We start from the raw sequence: 16206 nt of genomic DNA, 5'->3' as shown, positions 1-16206 counted from the left end.
ACAGTGTAGTGTTTAGAAAGCAGGAATATCCTCCTGGAACATTTTTTTTTTTTCCCCCAGAACCAGGTGTTTATTGCATGGAAGAGAAAGCAGTAGGTCATGTTCTGTCATATCCATTTTTTGTTTGTTTAATCAAAGGCACAAAATATATTTTAGGTGAACAATGTAGATGAAATCCTATATTATTTTTCAGCTTCATAAAATATTTTTTATGCCTGGTATAGTGGCGCATGCTTGTAATCCCAGTGGCTTGGGAGGCTGAGACAGGAGGATTGTGAGTTCATAGCCAGTCTTAGCAAAAGCAAGGTGCTAATAAGCAAACCAATGAGGCCTTGTCTCAAAATAAAATACAAAATAGAGCTGGGGATGAAAATCGGTGGCCAAGTGCCCCTGAGTTCAGGCCCCGGTAAATACCCGCCTCCCATTTTTTTCTTTTCTTTTTCTTTTTCTTTTTTTTTAAAAAAGGATTCCACCATATTAACAGTTTTAAAAAAAATCCTGATATTTGAGTAGCTGGGTTCTGTCTTGGATAAACTAGCATTTGAGTCAGATTCAACTAAACATCGTACTTGTAAATACTCATTTTAAAAGCATATTAATCAAGGTATCTAACTGGGAAAATATTAACCTCACAACTGAAAAACTGTTCTTTTAAAATTGTATTGATAATAGAGATGTAGGCATGATGCTTTTTTTGTAATGTTTGTTGTATCTAATTATGACTTTTGAACATTTTTCTTTTTAATGTATTTTATACACACAGTGAGAATAAGTCTAACTACTTGCTTTCTTTCTCCCAAATTGCTCTAATTTTGAGTTTCTTGGAAATGACTAAAGAAATTATTAGATTTAGTTTTTTTTTAAAAAAAACTTTTAATTTTTAGGGGTGGTTTCTATGCCAGTAGCTTCTGCATTATAGGAGAAATTAATAAGGGACATTTTGCTTTTCTACAATTGCTTGTTTTCAGTCTGTATTTACAGACCGAATATCTTCCCTGTATAGGAAGAGATCATTGCTGGCATTTTTGTCTTTTGGGCCCTGGATGAAAATGTATTACCATCAAACCAACAACATTAAAAAAAAATTGGTTAGGTGATCTTTATTGAATTGATTTATGAAAAAGCTTAAAACTTTTATAAAGTACTGGGGAACTTTCTACAGTGGAATCAGCATGCCATTTTTCCCCCTATTCTCTTTGAGTAGATGAGACATTTTGTGATAGCACAACAGTTGATGGTGAAGCCTTCTAGATCGTGGGCCTGCTAATTAAGACACTAAGACTTGAGCAAGATGAGGGAGAAAGCAAGGTTTTTTTTTTTTTTTTTTAAAGCTCTCATGACCCCAACTTTGGGTAAAGTAATCTATGGATAACTTTAGATAAGGATAGAACTGTCCAGGGTAAGTTTTTCTCCCTGGGTGATTGATTAGGTGTGGTCCTACTAGTGTTCCTAAGGAGTATCTTGGACCATTAATAATGGTCCCATAAATTTAAGCACATTGAAATGTGGGTGTGTGTGTATAAGATACTGAGTGAGAGTAGATAGTGGTTTCTTCCCCTCTACTTGTGAAAACTTTCTACAGAAAAATTGGTGATAGGTTACAATGCATTTCCGATTTTATTGATTTATAGCCTCTGATGTTATTTTTTAACTGTTGATCTAGTAGTAGGAACACAAATGATTTTTCCTAGATAGCATTTAGGTGAATTGGGCTTTGATGACTTGTCTCCAAGAGTTTTCAGTAGTTCTTAACCTATTGAGTGGCAGCTTCTGTACCAAGTAATGTTACCATCTGTGAGCTTGGAGGGTCCTTCCTGGTAGAATCTAGAGGTGCTCTTTTAAAACACTATTTCACTGGCTGGCTTTACTATTTTGGCTGCTCTCCTGAAAGATACCATGCAAGTCCTGTGAACTGCTATATGGGCCTGGCAGCATACATAACCTTAGAATTAGCATAGGAGCATATGTGTGATCCTACTAGAGAGAGAATGTATTGCTGAGTCAGTTCTGGTTAGCATCTATCAAAGTGTCAAAGTTTTACACTAAAAGCCAGAACCACCTTGTGGTGTATATTGTATTTTGAGTTTTAATTTATGCTTTTGGATTTATATTTGTTCACAAATAAGTTCTGACTTTTTAGTTGCTTAAACTATTTTTTTCTGTCTTGGGGGAGGGGAAGGTTAAGGATTAGGGTATGTATGTATGATAAGGATACAAGCATGGATCATCTAACATAGGAGGTTAAGATAGGGTCCCTGATATTATATATAACTTTGACAGTATAGTTTTCTGTTTATATTTTCCTCTATAGGTTAATATTAAAGTGTGTTTCTTAAGATCATATAAGGTAAAGTCTTTCATAAGAAGTGATAGAAACAAAGCTTGGAGAATGGTCACTGATATTTCCTGAAAAATACAATGTGTACAAAGGTGAAAACCAAAGATTGACTCTATCCTTTGGGGACTGAGAGGCATTTTTGCTGATATTTTCTTGTTACTGTTGTGTATTTCTAATATAAAAAATATACAGAAATGTCTCACTTTCATCTCAAGACCCACATGCTCTACTCCTTAGCCTTGCTCTTTGTTTTACAGTAGTTAGCATACTATAAAGTGCATCTTGCTCTTTTGTAGATATCAGAAGATCTTGGAGATCATTCTTCTTAGTATAGAGAACTTCCTCATTGCCTTTTTAGCTGCACAATATCCCATTGTATAGTATTATAATTTAGCTAACCAGTCAAACACCTGGGATATTTGCAGTCTTTTGCTACTAAGTGTTATTGCAGTGAATAATTTTGGTCATAGAGCATTTCATTCATGATAGGTATATGTTCATTTGTGGGATGATTCCCAGAAGTGTAATTGTTAGTCAAAGTACATGTGCGTTAGTAATTTTGACATTTATTGCTAAATCCCTTAATAAAGGTTGTATCAAGTTATATTTTCACATGTTTAAGAGTAGGGATTTCGCCATAATCTTGTCAGCTGGCTGTGTTGTTAAACTTGCTATTTTTTGCTATCCTGATAGAAGATTGTATCTCAGAGTGGTTTTAGTTTGCATTTCTTATTATGTAATGTTGAACATTTTTTCCTATGCCTAAGATCTGATAGTATAATCAATAGTTTAGTCTAACCCTTTCCTGTTTTTTGCTTTTGTATCTTATTTAGAGACGGGGTCTCAATGAGTTGCTTAGCGCCTTGCTTTTGCTGAGACTGGCTTTGAACTTGGTATTCTCCTGCCTCAGCCTCATGAGCTGCTTGAATTACAGGCATAAGCCGCCAAACCTGGCCCTTTTCTGTTTATTTTTTTTTTATTTTTTTATTTTTTTGTAAGTTTTACATAGTCTAGTTTGGGATACTTTTGCATTTTCAGAAAACATAATAATTTTACTAAAATATATATTACCTTTCTTGATTCCATTATTAATTCTTTTAATTATGTTAAATGTTTAGGGAAGGACAGGTCTCTGGCAGTGCTTGTCATAGGTATGTCAGCCCAAAGAAGAATGCAGATCCCACTTATGCTGTTTTGACTGCTTCTGGGGATTATCCAAGTGGAGTGACAGACTCGGGAGATTCTGTGAGCTTCTGACTGTCCTCCATTGTGAGCATATACTTCAGACCCCATCTTCCATTATTCTTCCTTTACTAATATTAATTATTAACTAGAAAAGTTATTGAAGTGAAAACTAGTCTCGAGTTTTTATTTCTTGAGATTTATTTCCAATAATGTGGTTTTCAAGCAACTGAATCTTTCATAGACCAAGTTTTAAGCATATCACCTTTTGGTGGTTTTCCCTCCTTCCCTCCTTCCCTCTGTTACATACTAATTGAGTAGCTGTAATTTTTCTGGAGCTTCATCTTGTCATTCTGTTCTGTTAATTGGTTCCTGGAGTAAGAAGCTAAATTGTGGAGGCCAACCTGCTTTTCACTGATGGAGATGTGCCTTGCAACTTTGTGTCCCTTAAGGGCTCACCTAGTCTGAAAGTAAAGAGCACTGGCCCTGGAATGAGAGACCTCCTGTATTCAAATTCCTAGCTGTGTCTTCTTGGACAGATTATTACTTAACTTTTCTTTTCTTTTTTTTCTTTCTTTCTTTCTTTATTTTTTTTTTGTGTGTGTGTTTCACTATCTTATTTGTGGGGATAATAATAGTACCTGCTTCACTGAGTGGTTGTGAGAATTAGGTATGGTGGCATGTGTAAAATGCATAGTAAAGGCCTACAACATCATAAGGGCTCAGTAAATAACAATTTAAATGTTACAAAGGCCAGTGGTCTGAAAAGCCGTGAGATAAAATAGTGGGTTTTGTTACATTTGGTTTTGTTTATCAGCCTTTCTTCCTCCTGTATTTTACCTTAGTATCCTTTATCTTATGAGGAACTTAATTTACTAATTGAAATGCCATCCATCCAGCCATTATTTGTGTTAAGAAATTGTCATAGTCTAAACAGGATAGTGTGTGTGGTGCTATAAGAAGCTCCGGGAACTTCTAGTCTGATAGGAACCTGAGCCCAGTTGCCTGTCCATGCAAGGCTGACTGTCATCCTTGCAATGCCCTGTATACTATAGGAATACAAATAGTATAAGGTCATACCCTTTGGGCTGATGAGGGCATGCATTGTAAAGGCATCTGGGGGAACCAACTGAGCTGGGAACCACTAGGTAAATAGGGGAAGGGATATTGATAATTAATATTTCTATAGCATTTTTTTGTTTGAGAAACATTCTATATATTTCATTTTACCTCTGTTCAATCTCTCATAAAACAGTTTTAAGGTTTTTATTATTCACAATTTATAACTCAGGAAAAGGTGGATCAAATAGATTTTCTGAAAGTCACACAACTCTTTGTGATGGAGTTGGGGTTTAAATCCATTCTCTTGACTCTGAATCTCTGAGTGTTTCATTCTGGTCTCTTGAGAATGGACTAGCACTAGCAAGGGGACTCTGTGAGTGTCAGCAAAAGAGAAACCCAGAGTAGTTCTTATGTATCCCTGAGTTTAGATCCTAAACTTCTAAGGTTTCAGAACTAGAAGGAAGCCTGAAATCAGCGAAATGTCTTTATTTGACTAATGAAATCATTAATGTGCTTGTGAAGGACTTAGATGGGCCAGAGTGGTGCTGGGAGACAGCTCTGTGGAGATTCAGAATTCCTTTTGGCTATGCAAGGGTGGTCTTCTAGGGATTGATTAGTTATTGGCATGGAGGGAATGCATTTTGGGAAAAACATGTAGATTCAGAGAGGGGAATTTTTGTAATATGGGAGATAGTTTTTCTGATACATTTTCCCTTAGTTTAGTATTCAGATGTGCTTCTGTGTAAGAATAGGAAAAGGCAGGGTAAGAAGGAAGAAAAATGAGTGAGTGATTTGAAAGCAAATCATTAAGAGATCTTTGTGAGTAGGTGTATCCTTAGGCAGTCATTTGAAATACGGGGGACTTGAATTTGGGAGAACTTCCTGGTAGTTCCCTCACCTTAAGTGGACTGGGTTGCCTTAAGTGTGTGAGAACTTTCATCCCCAGGGTAATGACTACTACATGCCATTTCTCAGGATTGCAGTTGGGGAGATTTCTACTTTGGATAGGTGGTTATTCTAGGCAAAGGTAGTGTGGAACACCAACATCCAGCCTTTCCTGGTATCTTACTAGAAGGGCACATTTTAAGTTTTTGCTTTGTACATAGGCCCTCCAAGGTTTTCCTTGTTGTTCTCTGCTTATTAAGTGGTTAATCTGCCATTTACCAATCATTTATTAAATTTCTGTTGTGTATGCAAACAAAGTCTACTCCAGCATGGGTCTTACTTCTCTGGGAGTTTATAGTCTTAGAGGAAAGGGAATTGTTTACATATAACTAGAATGAAGATAGAAAGCATTAAAGTCCAGAAAGAGATGCACAGAGAATGCCTGCGACTGTGTGGAGGATGGAGGGTAGATGGCTCTATAGGTGTGTGCAGGGGCATGTGGTGTGCAAAGGAGAGAACCATTATATCAGTGTTAAAACTCCTGGGTGAGTCTGATCTGTAATCTGATGCTTCTGTAGAGTTTCAAAGGATGGCTTGTCTTTGGGCCTGCTCATGGCCATACTAATGTATAGCCAGAGGACTATCAGAATTCTATTTGGCATTTCCAGTCACTTGACTGAGTTTGCTTTATTGGCCTATTAAATTATTTAACAACTGTCAGGATTATGAAAATGACTCATGGAAAGACACTCCCAGCATCTACAGTTGGATTTCCTCTTACCTGCACTGCCTCTGCTTAAAAGCCTGCATCTCTACTATTCTGTAAAAGAAAAAATTGATTTGTCACTGAATTTCCATGCCTCAGCCTGAGAAATGTAAATGTTGTACTGGCCTTTAGTATTCTGCCTTCAAGCTTAGATTTAGAACTGATCATTATACTTTTAGAGTAGATTGAGTATGAAAATTGCAGCAAATTAAAGAGTCAGAGGAAGCTGTTTGCTCTCCTCTCCTGGTTTGGTCAAGGTAGAAGTAGGAATATTAATATGGTCAACTTAAACAATAAAATAACTCCCAGGGAAGAACTGTTGTCTAAACTTCTTAGCATACTTTATTGAGGCTCTTTACTGTCTCCCTCCAAAATACTAGTTCAGTCTTATTTCCACACTTTTTCTTCTCTTAGCCTAATCCATAGAACAATCTGTTTCCCAATATAAACACACCGTAAATAGTAGCAGCCCTACATTGGTGTGTGTGTGTGTGTGTCTGTGTCTGTCTGTCTGTCTCAAGATCCCTGATGAGCATTTTGTTTATACTCTTTTTTTTTTATTAAGGGGGGGGGGAGAGAGAGACTTTTTATTTATTTTTTAGTTTTTCGGCGGACACAACATCTTTGTATGTGGTGCTGAGGATTGAATCCGGGCTGCACACATGCCAGGCAAGCGCACTACTGCTTGAGCCACATCCCCAGCCCCTTGTTTATACTCCTAAGTTCAGGAACAGAGTTTTGTCATTTGCCTGAGGTCACTTGCATTTTAAGTGTTAGAGCTGGGATTCACATTCATTTATTTACATTCAGAATATCTTCCTCTCTTTCTTCTCAAGCCTAGAAACTTGTGTTAGGTATTTCTAACAATGTGTTTCCATGGGTCTGTGCCTATGTCAATTATTAGTATTAGTAGTAAGAACTGTTTCTAGGTCTTAATTTTTCTTTATTTTCTCCCACAAGCAGTACGTGCTTTGGTTAAGTGTTAGGGAATGAATTCATGGATGAATGAAAGGATGATTGGGTAAATGGATAGACAGTTTCAGTGGATGGATCCTTTTGTGATTTGGAGAAAGTAAGTGTCCCTTGGCCAAAATGAAGACTGAAGAATTTCTTCATGGAAAGAATGTGTTTGTGATATTGTAACGAGTGATGGCCCAACAATCAAGAATTAAATATTGACTAATAATTGACCTTTCATTTAGGTTCAAATTAAAAATCAGTTGAAGAGTTTAACTCTATCTATCTATCTATTTATTTTAGTTGATCATCCAAGTTGTGTATGTGTTAGTTTGCTAGGGCTGTCATAATAAAGTATAAAGTACCTGAGACCAGGTAACATATGTAATAGAAATTTATTTTCTCAAAAGTTCTGGAGGCTGGAAGTCCTCTATAGCAGGTTCAGTTTCTTCTGAAGCTGATCTCTTTGCCTTGCTGTGTCCTCAGATAATCTTCTCTGTGTGTGTGCGCCTAAATCTATGTTCAGATTTCCACTTTGGCTTATACTAGATTAGGTCCTACCCTAAAGACCTTATTTTAACTTCATCCCCGTTTAAAGATCTTATCTCTAAATATCATTACATTCTGAGAGCACTAGGGGTTAGGTCTTCAACATGAATTTTGAAGGCACACAATCAGTCTGTAACATTGAATATGGAAAATTCTTGTCCCAACCCTGCCCTGTTCTGCCTTTTCCTTTTTTCCCCCCTTCTTTCTGGCAATTTTCTTTCACCCCAAAGCAGTGTGGCGAAGAAGTAAGATAGAAGACAAAGAAGTTTATTTTGGGTGCAGTTGAGAAGATGGTTGATGAGGGGAGTGACTCAGGCTGAGGGACAGATTTTGGCATTGCCTGTAGATTTGTATTGTCCTGGCTTATATTCTGTTCTGGTTTTCTGGACTGGTGAAAGCTAAACTAGAAAAGTATTCTATTATGAAGTGAAAAGGAAAATTGCTAAGTCTGCAGGTTAAAAACGACAACAACAACAAAACTTATCTGGAAAATTGAGAACTGTCTCTTGAGTTCTTAGGAACTTGATGAGCACCCTTAAGGCAGAGGCCCGGACTAAGTCTTGGACCCTCTGCTGTAACTAACACCATCAGGCATTACGAAATATTTGTTAAATTGAATTAATTAATTTATTTGGGTCCGATATTTTGTTCTTTTCCAAATATTTTCTGAGGAGTCCCCCCCCCCCCACTTTTGTTAATTCCTAACCTTCTCCCCAGCTGTCAATTCTGACTTATGTCTTTTTTCCCCCATTCACTTTGAATCATCAAGTAATTTATTAAATGAAGACAAGCTTAACTAGACATTAAATAACTGCAGGTGTGCAGAGGAATTGAGCTACTGTCCTTTAGGAACTCGCAGCCATTTGTGTAGTATTACATGATCACCTCATTTGATTATAGGGCACCTTGTATATTGTAAAGTAAAAGAATGTTGATGCTTCAACTCTAAGCAGCATACAAAGGCTGGTATATTCCTAGAAAAACAACATAAAAGGTACTGAATGTGTGTGTGTGTGTGGGGGGTCAGATCTGGATACTTTGCAATCTTGGATTCTTCTTTTCTGGAACTTCTTAATTTCTTTTGTTTTTTTCTTTATAGGGACCACCTGAATTGTTTCTCAACTAGGGGCCAGTGTCACATTTTAAAACCTACTTTTGGTCACTTAAACTGCTAAAGCAAATTTAAAAAACTTGTTCCTAGGAGACCTGCATTGAACAGTTTAGTTCCCTCTGTGCTTTCATTATCAGACCTTATCTGCATGCATTGTGCATAAATTTGCCCCACCAATTAGAGTTGTAGTGTTTATAAGTGTAAATTTTAGTCTTAAAATTGTTGTGGTGCAAACTGGTTGATTGCAAAAATGTTCTTTGGTTGGGTTCATTATTTATAATAATTGCAAAGTAGAAATGGTTACATATATAAGTATATAGCTCAAAGCAGAATTTATAATAGGATATAAACAAAGGGTTGCTTGATTACACCATACAGTAAGCCTAAAGGTTATAACAACTAATATGTATGGATCTACTCTGAGGCATACAGGTATAAGAAATGTTGGGTCTGGGAATATAGCTCAGTTGGTAGAGTGCTTGCCTTGCATGCAAAAGGCCCTGGGTTCCATCCCCAGCCCAAAACAAACAAACCAACCAAAAAAAAAAAAAAAAAGTCATGCTGCCACTTGCTAGCTGTGTAGTGTTTGGTATGAAACTTGAAATCTTAAAATGTTTAGTTTCCTCATCTAGTAGTTGTTAGGGTTAAAGGAATTCCATAAGTATTTGAATGCACAATGTGTCAGGCAGCAGTCTACATGCTGAGCATACGTTCGTGAATAAAACAGGCTAAATCCCTACCCTGGGGGATTAACATCGGCATCTGATTTTAGGTATCAACTGGACAGAGGCCAGTTGGTGGGAGGGCATGATAGCTACTATTTATGAAGAAAAATCTAAAAATATTTACCTAGTAACACTTTTGTTTGGTAATTTAAATCCCCTGCCTTGCAGAGTAGGTCCTAGAGTATGTCCCCATACTTGTTCATACCACCAGATGTAATAGCCATCATTTTGAAAAGAAAATGGCTAGAGCCTATGCATCTGGGCTTTTGGATTTTTGGTCTTGGGGTGCTCACTGTAGAGCCTCCTTCTCTGGGTCACTGCTTTATAGGCTGTTTCTTGAGTTTCTAAAAGGGGGCTGAGAATAAGCTGTGAGTGACATGTTTGATCCTTTGAATCTCTTTGTGAAAGCCTGGTTTGTTCCAGTCAAGTCTAAATGGCTTAGAGAGGACACTGTGGTGTTTATTACCAAGCCCTGTCTGATATCACTGCTTTGTTGATATATGCAGAAACACAAGCAGAAGAAATATCTCAGGGCATCAGATTCATCTGTTTTCCTAAACTGTTTTTCAGAGGTGACCAAAAGAAACTTTTTGAGACTCTCTACTTTTTGTGGACATCCAATAGGAATGAAAAACACTGACAGTATTCTGATGGTGGGATTCTGGTGTAGGGAAGATACTGTGAAACATTTTCTTTGGGGGAAGCGGATAGTGGTCATCAGTGAGTCTGGAGCTGTCTTAAGAGGGTATGGATAGGGGCTCTTAAAAGGGCACAGAGTTCTCAGTCACCTTTCTCATGCTGTGCTAAACAAGTTGACATTATTAGAACTATTTAAATTAGGGCCAACACAGTTTATTGTGATCTATATTTCAGGTCAGAGTAAAGATTTCATTATGAGTGGCAAGGTACATTCTTGATTTCCTGTGCTTTCTCTTATGGAGGGAGTAAATTATATGTGATAAAGAAGAAAAGCCTGTTTTGTGGGTTTTTTTTTGAATTTTGATTCAGGGTACTTTATGTTGTAGATGTTTTTCTGAAGGTTGTGAAATTTGCTTTCTGAAAACTCTTTTGAGATACACAATCAGTCCTGTATTGAGTTGTCTCCATTTATTGCTATCAAGAGATGAACATTTTTGTTGAAGCTTAGGGGGGCATATTACATGGTTGTTTATCAGAGCTACCAAAGTAGCTCAGACATGCATGGTGACTCAGTTAATGTCCTTGCTGGGTAATTGGGTGCTTATGTACTAAGTATGTACTTGGTTTCTTTCTGAGCGCTAAGAATATGCCACAAAGCCTGATTTCTGTAATGAGCAAATTTAGCAGGATTGCATAAGACTGGCTGTTAGCCAGGTTTAGACTGTCTTGGAAGAACTGGCTTGAGGGCAGAAAGGAGAGATTTAGAAAATTCCTTTCTTCCTCTTTGGTGGCATTTACCTTTGAGACACCAGACTGAGGCTCCTTTGTACTTTTCCCAGGACTGAGGTAGCATAGTGCATCTGAATTTAAACTACTTGTGACTATCAGGAGGAGACTTTGGGTGGGTGCCCTGTGTAAATCATAAGCCACCTTTGCTGTGTCAAGGTAGAATTAATGTTGATACAAGAGGAATGCATAAATTAGGTTGAGTAGGAGGTGAAAATGGACTGAATAATGCAGTACAATAAGAAATTTTTACTCCATTGTGTGTTTACTGTAATTTCTTATCTTCAGAAGTGAGTGAGGCACATCTGACCATTTTGACAGCTCAGGTAAGGGTTGTTTGTTTATTTATTTATTTAACTTATTTTTTATTGGTTGCTCTTGACATATCATATTTCATACATTTGATTCAAGAGGGTTATGAACTCCCATTTTTACCATGTATACAGATTGCAGGATCACATTGGTTACACATCCACATTTGTACATACTGCCATACTAGTGTCTGTTGTATTCTGCTGCCTTTCCTATCCCCTTCCTATCCCCCCTCCGCTCCCCTCCCCTCCCATCTTCTCTCTCTACCCCATCTAGGGTAATTCATTTCTCTCTCTTGTTTTTTTTTTTTCCCCTTTCCCTTCACATCCTCTTATATGTAATTTTGTATAACAATGAGGGTCTCCTTCCATTTCCATGCAGTTCCCTTTCTCTCTCCCATTCCCTCCCACCTCTCGTCCCTGTTTAACAGTAATCTTCTTATGCTCTTCCTCCCTACTCTGTTTTGAGTTGCCCTCCTTATATCAAAGAAGACATTCGGCATTTGTATTTTAGGGATTGGCTAGCTTCACTTACATAATCTGCTCTAATGCCATCCATTTCCCTGCAAATGCCATGATTTTGTTATTTTTTAGTGCTGAGTAATATTCCATTGTGTATAAATGCCACATTTTTTTTTTATCCATTCATCTATTGAAGGGGCATCTAGGTTGGTTCCACAGTCTAGCTATTGTGAATTGTGCTGCTATGAACATTGCTGTAGCTGTATCCCTATAGTATGCTCTTTTTAGGTCTTTGGGGAATAGTCCGAGAAGGGGAATAGCTGGGTTGAATGGTGGTTCCGTTCCCAGCTTTCTAAGGAATCTACATACTGCTTTCCAGATTGGCTGTACCAATTTGCAGTCCCACCAGCAATGTATAAGTGTACCCTTTTCCCCACATCCTCACCAGCACTTGTTGTTGTTTGACTTCATAATGGCTGCCATTCTTACTGGAGTGAGATGGTATTTTAGAGTGGTTTTAATTTGCATTTCCCTGATTGCTAGAGATGGTGAGCATTTTTTCATGTATTTATTGGCAGAAACTCTGTGTCTGATAGAAGAAAAAGTTGGCTCTAATCTCCATCTCGTGGGGTTGGGCTCTAAATTCCTTAATAGGACACCTATAGCACAAGAGTTAAAATCAAGAATCAACAAATGGGACATACTCAAACTAAAAAGTTTTTTCTCAGCAAGAGAAACAATAAGAGAGGTAAATACGGAGCCTAAATCCTGGGAACAAATTTTTACTCCTCACACTTCAGATAGAGCCTAATTATCCAGAGTATACAAAGAACTCAAAAAATTAAACAGTAAGAAAACAAATAACCCAATCAACAAATGGGCCAAGGATCTGAACAGACACTTCTCAGAGAAGGATATATAATTAATCAACAAATATTTATTTATTTTTAAAATAAATAAGTGTGTGTGTGTGTGTAGTTGTAGATAAACACAATATCTTTATTTATTTATTTTTATGTGGTGCTAAGGATTGAACCCAGTGCCTCACACATGCAAGCAAGGCAGGCGCTCTACCACTGAGGTACAGCCCCCGCCCCAGTTTAGGTAAGTTTAATGCATGCAGTGTGATCCTCAAAGATGGTGAGTCAGAGACACTTGTGACACCTTAAAAATGACACATTCCTGAGTACACAATAGTATGGATAACAAGGTACTTTTGTTCTCTGAGTTTGGGGTTTTCCTTGTATTGAATCTTTTCACAATGAGGATTTTGTCCTTTAAAATAAGCCAGAATTGGGATTGGGGTCATGGCTCAGTGGTAGAGTACTCACCTAGGTGTGTGAGGCACTGGGTTTGATTCTTAGCACCACATATAAATAAATTAATCAAATAAAGGTCCATTGACAACTAAAAAATATTTTTAAAAAATGAGCCAGAATTGTAAACTATTAAGGGAAGAGTATGGGGGTGTCAGAAATGAGGCAAGATACTATCCCTATTTCTTAGAAAACATTCCTGCTACCTTCTGAATAGAGTCTGTGTAAAAAAATCAAACTCATTGCTTCAAGAACTTTATACATCTTATTTTACATTTTAATTTTCTTCCTTTAAAAATTCCTGGAAATTGTCAGAACATTCGCATGTCAGCTAAATAAACCAACCCAGATATTAAGTGACTTAAATAAAGCAAATGATTCCAATTTTACTACTGGGCAGGGGGAATTTCTTCTTGAAGGCCAGTCCTCTAAATTGTGGGAAGATGATTTTCTAGCTCCCTATTGTCGAAAAACAAAGCAAATTCAAATTGAACAAGTCCTCTAACTCCCATAAGTAATTTCCAAAGTATCCCTTTATATACCTTAACTTGTGTGCCGCTTGCAACTGAGTATCACTGTGGAACTACAGTTTGTTAGAGTTTAGATCTTAATTAGCTCATGAGACTGCATCCTTTTGAAGCTGTGTACCACAAGTTGTTGGCTAGTTTTCCAAAAGCAATTAAAAGGCCCACTGATATAATTAAGCTTGTTACTGGTTGTATGTGCTAGTTATAAAATATATTTGACAATTAAGGAAATGGAGATTGAGGTTTTTGGCTTGGCTTTTTGAGAGGCAGCATCTTAAATTATTAGGAGAATGACTGATATGGGTATGTGGGTACAAGGGGTCATATTGGAGGTCCTTAGAGTATTAGTTGTTAATCCTTGAATAAGAACAGCTATAGGATTTTATACAAAAGCTAGACGTGAATGTGAGTTCTTGATTATGTTCCACTGGATGTGTAGGAAGTTTCATTTGTAGTGTTGAGAAGTTCTTTCTAAGAAGCATTGCCTCCTCTAAGAAGATGGCTTGGTTTTGAGAGTGAAAATTTAATCTGTTCAACTAACACCTTCATTGCTCTGGTTAATTTTCAGTTTGGTTGTTGAAGAAGAGGAGTGGGGAGATGTTGCAGTTTCAACATGTGGTTGTACAGCCTATATAGCTATCTCATAATGGTATTTGTATGAGCTGTCCTAGGGGAGATGATTTGATTGCCTAGTTTTGATGGCAGATATAGTTCCTAGTGTTTTGCGTATTGCTTATCTTGTATTTTTTCCCCCTCCTACTGGCCTTTTGGACTGTGTGTGTGTGTGTGTGTGTGTGTGTGTGTGTACGTACGTGCGCACGTACGTGCGCGTGCACACACACACTCACACACATGCACGCACATGCATGCACATGCATGTGTGTGCACACGCTTTCACACCAGAATGGCATAATGGCTGAAAACCACGGACTCAGTCATTTAGAGGGCAGGTAGAAACCAGTATTTAAAGTGTGGTTGAGGTTTTCTTGTTTATTTTATTTTGAAATTCCTTTAGTACTCATGAGAGAAAATGGACCACATAGTTTATGTGGTTCCATCCCATTGCTTTGGCTGTTTGTGCCCCCATGCAATTAACATCAAAATAGAAGCTTAAAAATGAGTTTAACATTTAGATCCAGGCAGGAGCAAGGCTGCACAGCATGTTAAAATCAGAGAAAAGGAGAAAAGGGCAGGTGTTGGTAGTTTGAGGAATGTTTGAAAGATTGGGTTTTATTTTACATTTATTTCTTTCTAGGTTTTTTTTTTTTTAAGGCTGTGATTAATGATATGAGTTATTTTTTTTATTGGGCAGAGATATTAGAATTATAAGAGGTAGATTTTTTTCTTGGGAAAAAGTATATTTGTAGTTGTCTGGGTATTTGTATGTTAAGTCTATAATATATTACTATAGAATAAATTGAAAAGTTTGCTTGTTTTTTATTTAAAAAAATTTCTTTTAGTTGTCAATGGACCTTTATTTTATTTTATACAAGATGCTGAGAATCAAACCCAGTGACTCATACATACTAGGAAAGTGCTGTGCCACTGAGCTACAACCCCAGTCCTTGTTTGGTTTCTTTAAATCCATTTATACAAGCACTTCCTTTGCTTTCTTTATATCAAGTTTTCCATAATTTATTTCTAGCCTTATAAAAATGGAAGGACAACTGCTGAATTGTTAGTGTGGTTCCTTACTTTTGTTCTGTTTTTCCTATGTACAGAACAAAACCAAATCAGTCATCGCTGCAGTTTTGTGACAAAAGAGTATAGGTTGTGAGTAAATGACTATCTTCATCAAATGTATGAAATATGATATGTCAAGAGCTTAGTAATGTTTTGAACAACCATTAATAAAAAAATGACTATCTTCAAAGTGCACATTTGCATATAGTATGTGCTATGTAATATGTGTGCTATTCTGTGGTTCATATACAGCATGATTATAGAGTCATTCACCTGAAATGAAATGTGATTATGAGTGACTTTAAAAATAAGCAACAAAAATAAACATAATTTCTAATATAATCTTATTTGTAGGTCAGATGTTAGTTTTGATGTCCTTATCTCCATAAAGCCATATGTATCCTCCCAATTCTTTGTGCTCCCAAAGTACTTGATACTTCTTATCATGACATTTCCTGTGCTGTTTTATTTATCTTGAATACTCGATTTAACTGTAAAATTAGATCATGCACAGACAATGCTGTGCTTTTTATTTATTTTATTTACCTTATTCTCCCTCTGAATTTAGTTTTAAAAACTGAAGTACACTTGATGCACAATACTTCAGATAGTTGTAAGATAATCAACATATTTATCATCCCCAGACTCCTTAAGCCTGTTGGAATACTTCCCTCCTGCTTTTCTCTGTGTCCTACCCTTAGGCAACCAGTGGTTTGCTTTTTATCACTGTGTATTGATATTTCCAACAGTTTGGTATAAATAGAATCTGTATATATTATGCATTTTTTCATTTGGTTGGCTTCTTAAGTGTAATTCTTTTAAGATTCCTCCACATAGTAATATATATTAATACTTTTTAATACCGAATAACATTCTTCCGTACAGATTCACCAAAATATATCTGTTC

The 16206-nt window shown here is 36.9% G+C and overlaps 1 protein-coding gene and 1 non-coding gene across 2 annotated transcripts in view; both read left to right on the top strand.

Moving 5' to 3' along the window:
* The window catches only part of LOC143384873 (autism susceptibility gene 2 protein-like), a 526849-nt gene that overhangs the window by 85519 nt on the left and 425124 nt on the right, over window positions 1-16206 (top strand). The gene's annotated exons all lie outside the window — the stretch shown is intronic.
* Trnaa-ugc (transfer RNA alanine (anticodon UGC)) lies at window positions 9300-9374 on the top strand. Its single transcript has one exon. It is a non-coding gene; the product is annotated as a tRNA-Ala (tRNA).

Source organism: Callospermophilus lateralis, chromosome 19, assembly GCF_048772815.1.
Source record: "Callospermophilus lateralis isolate mCalLat2 chromosome 19, mCalLat2.hap1, whole genome shotgun sequence".
In the NCBI taxonomy this organism is placed as follows: Eukaryota; Metazoa; Chordata; class Mammalia; order Rodentia; family Sciuridae; genus Callospermophilus; species Callospermophilus lateralis.
This window is presented reverse-complemented; position numbering and strand designations above follow the sequence as displayed.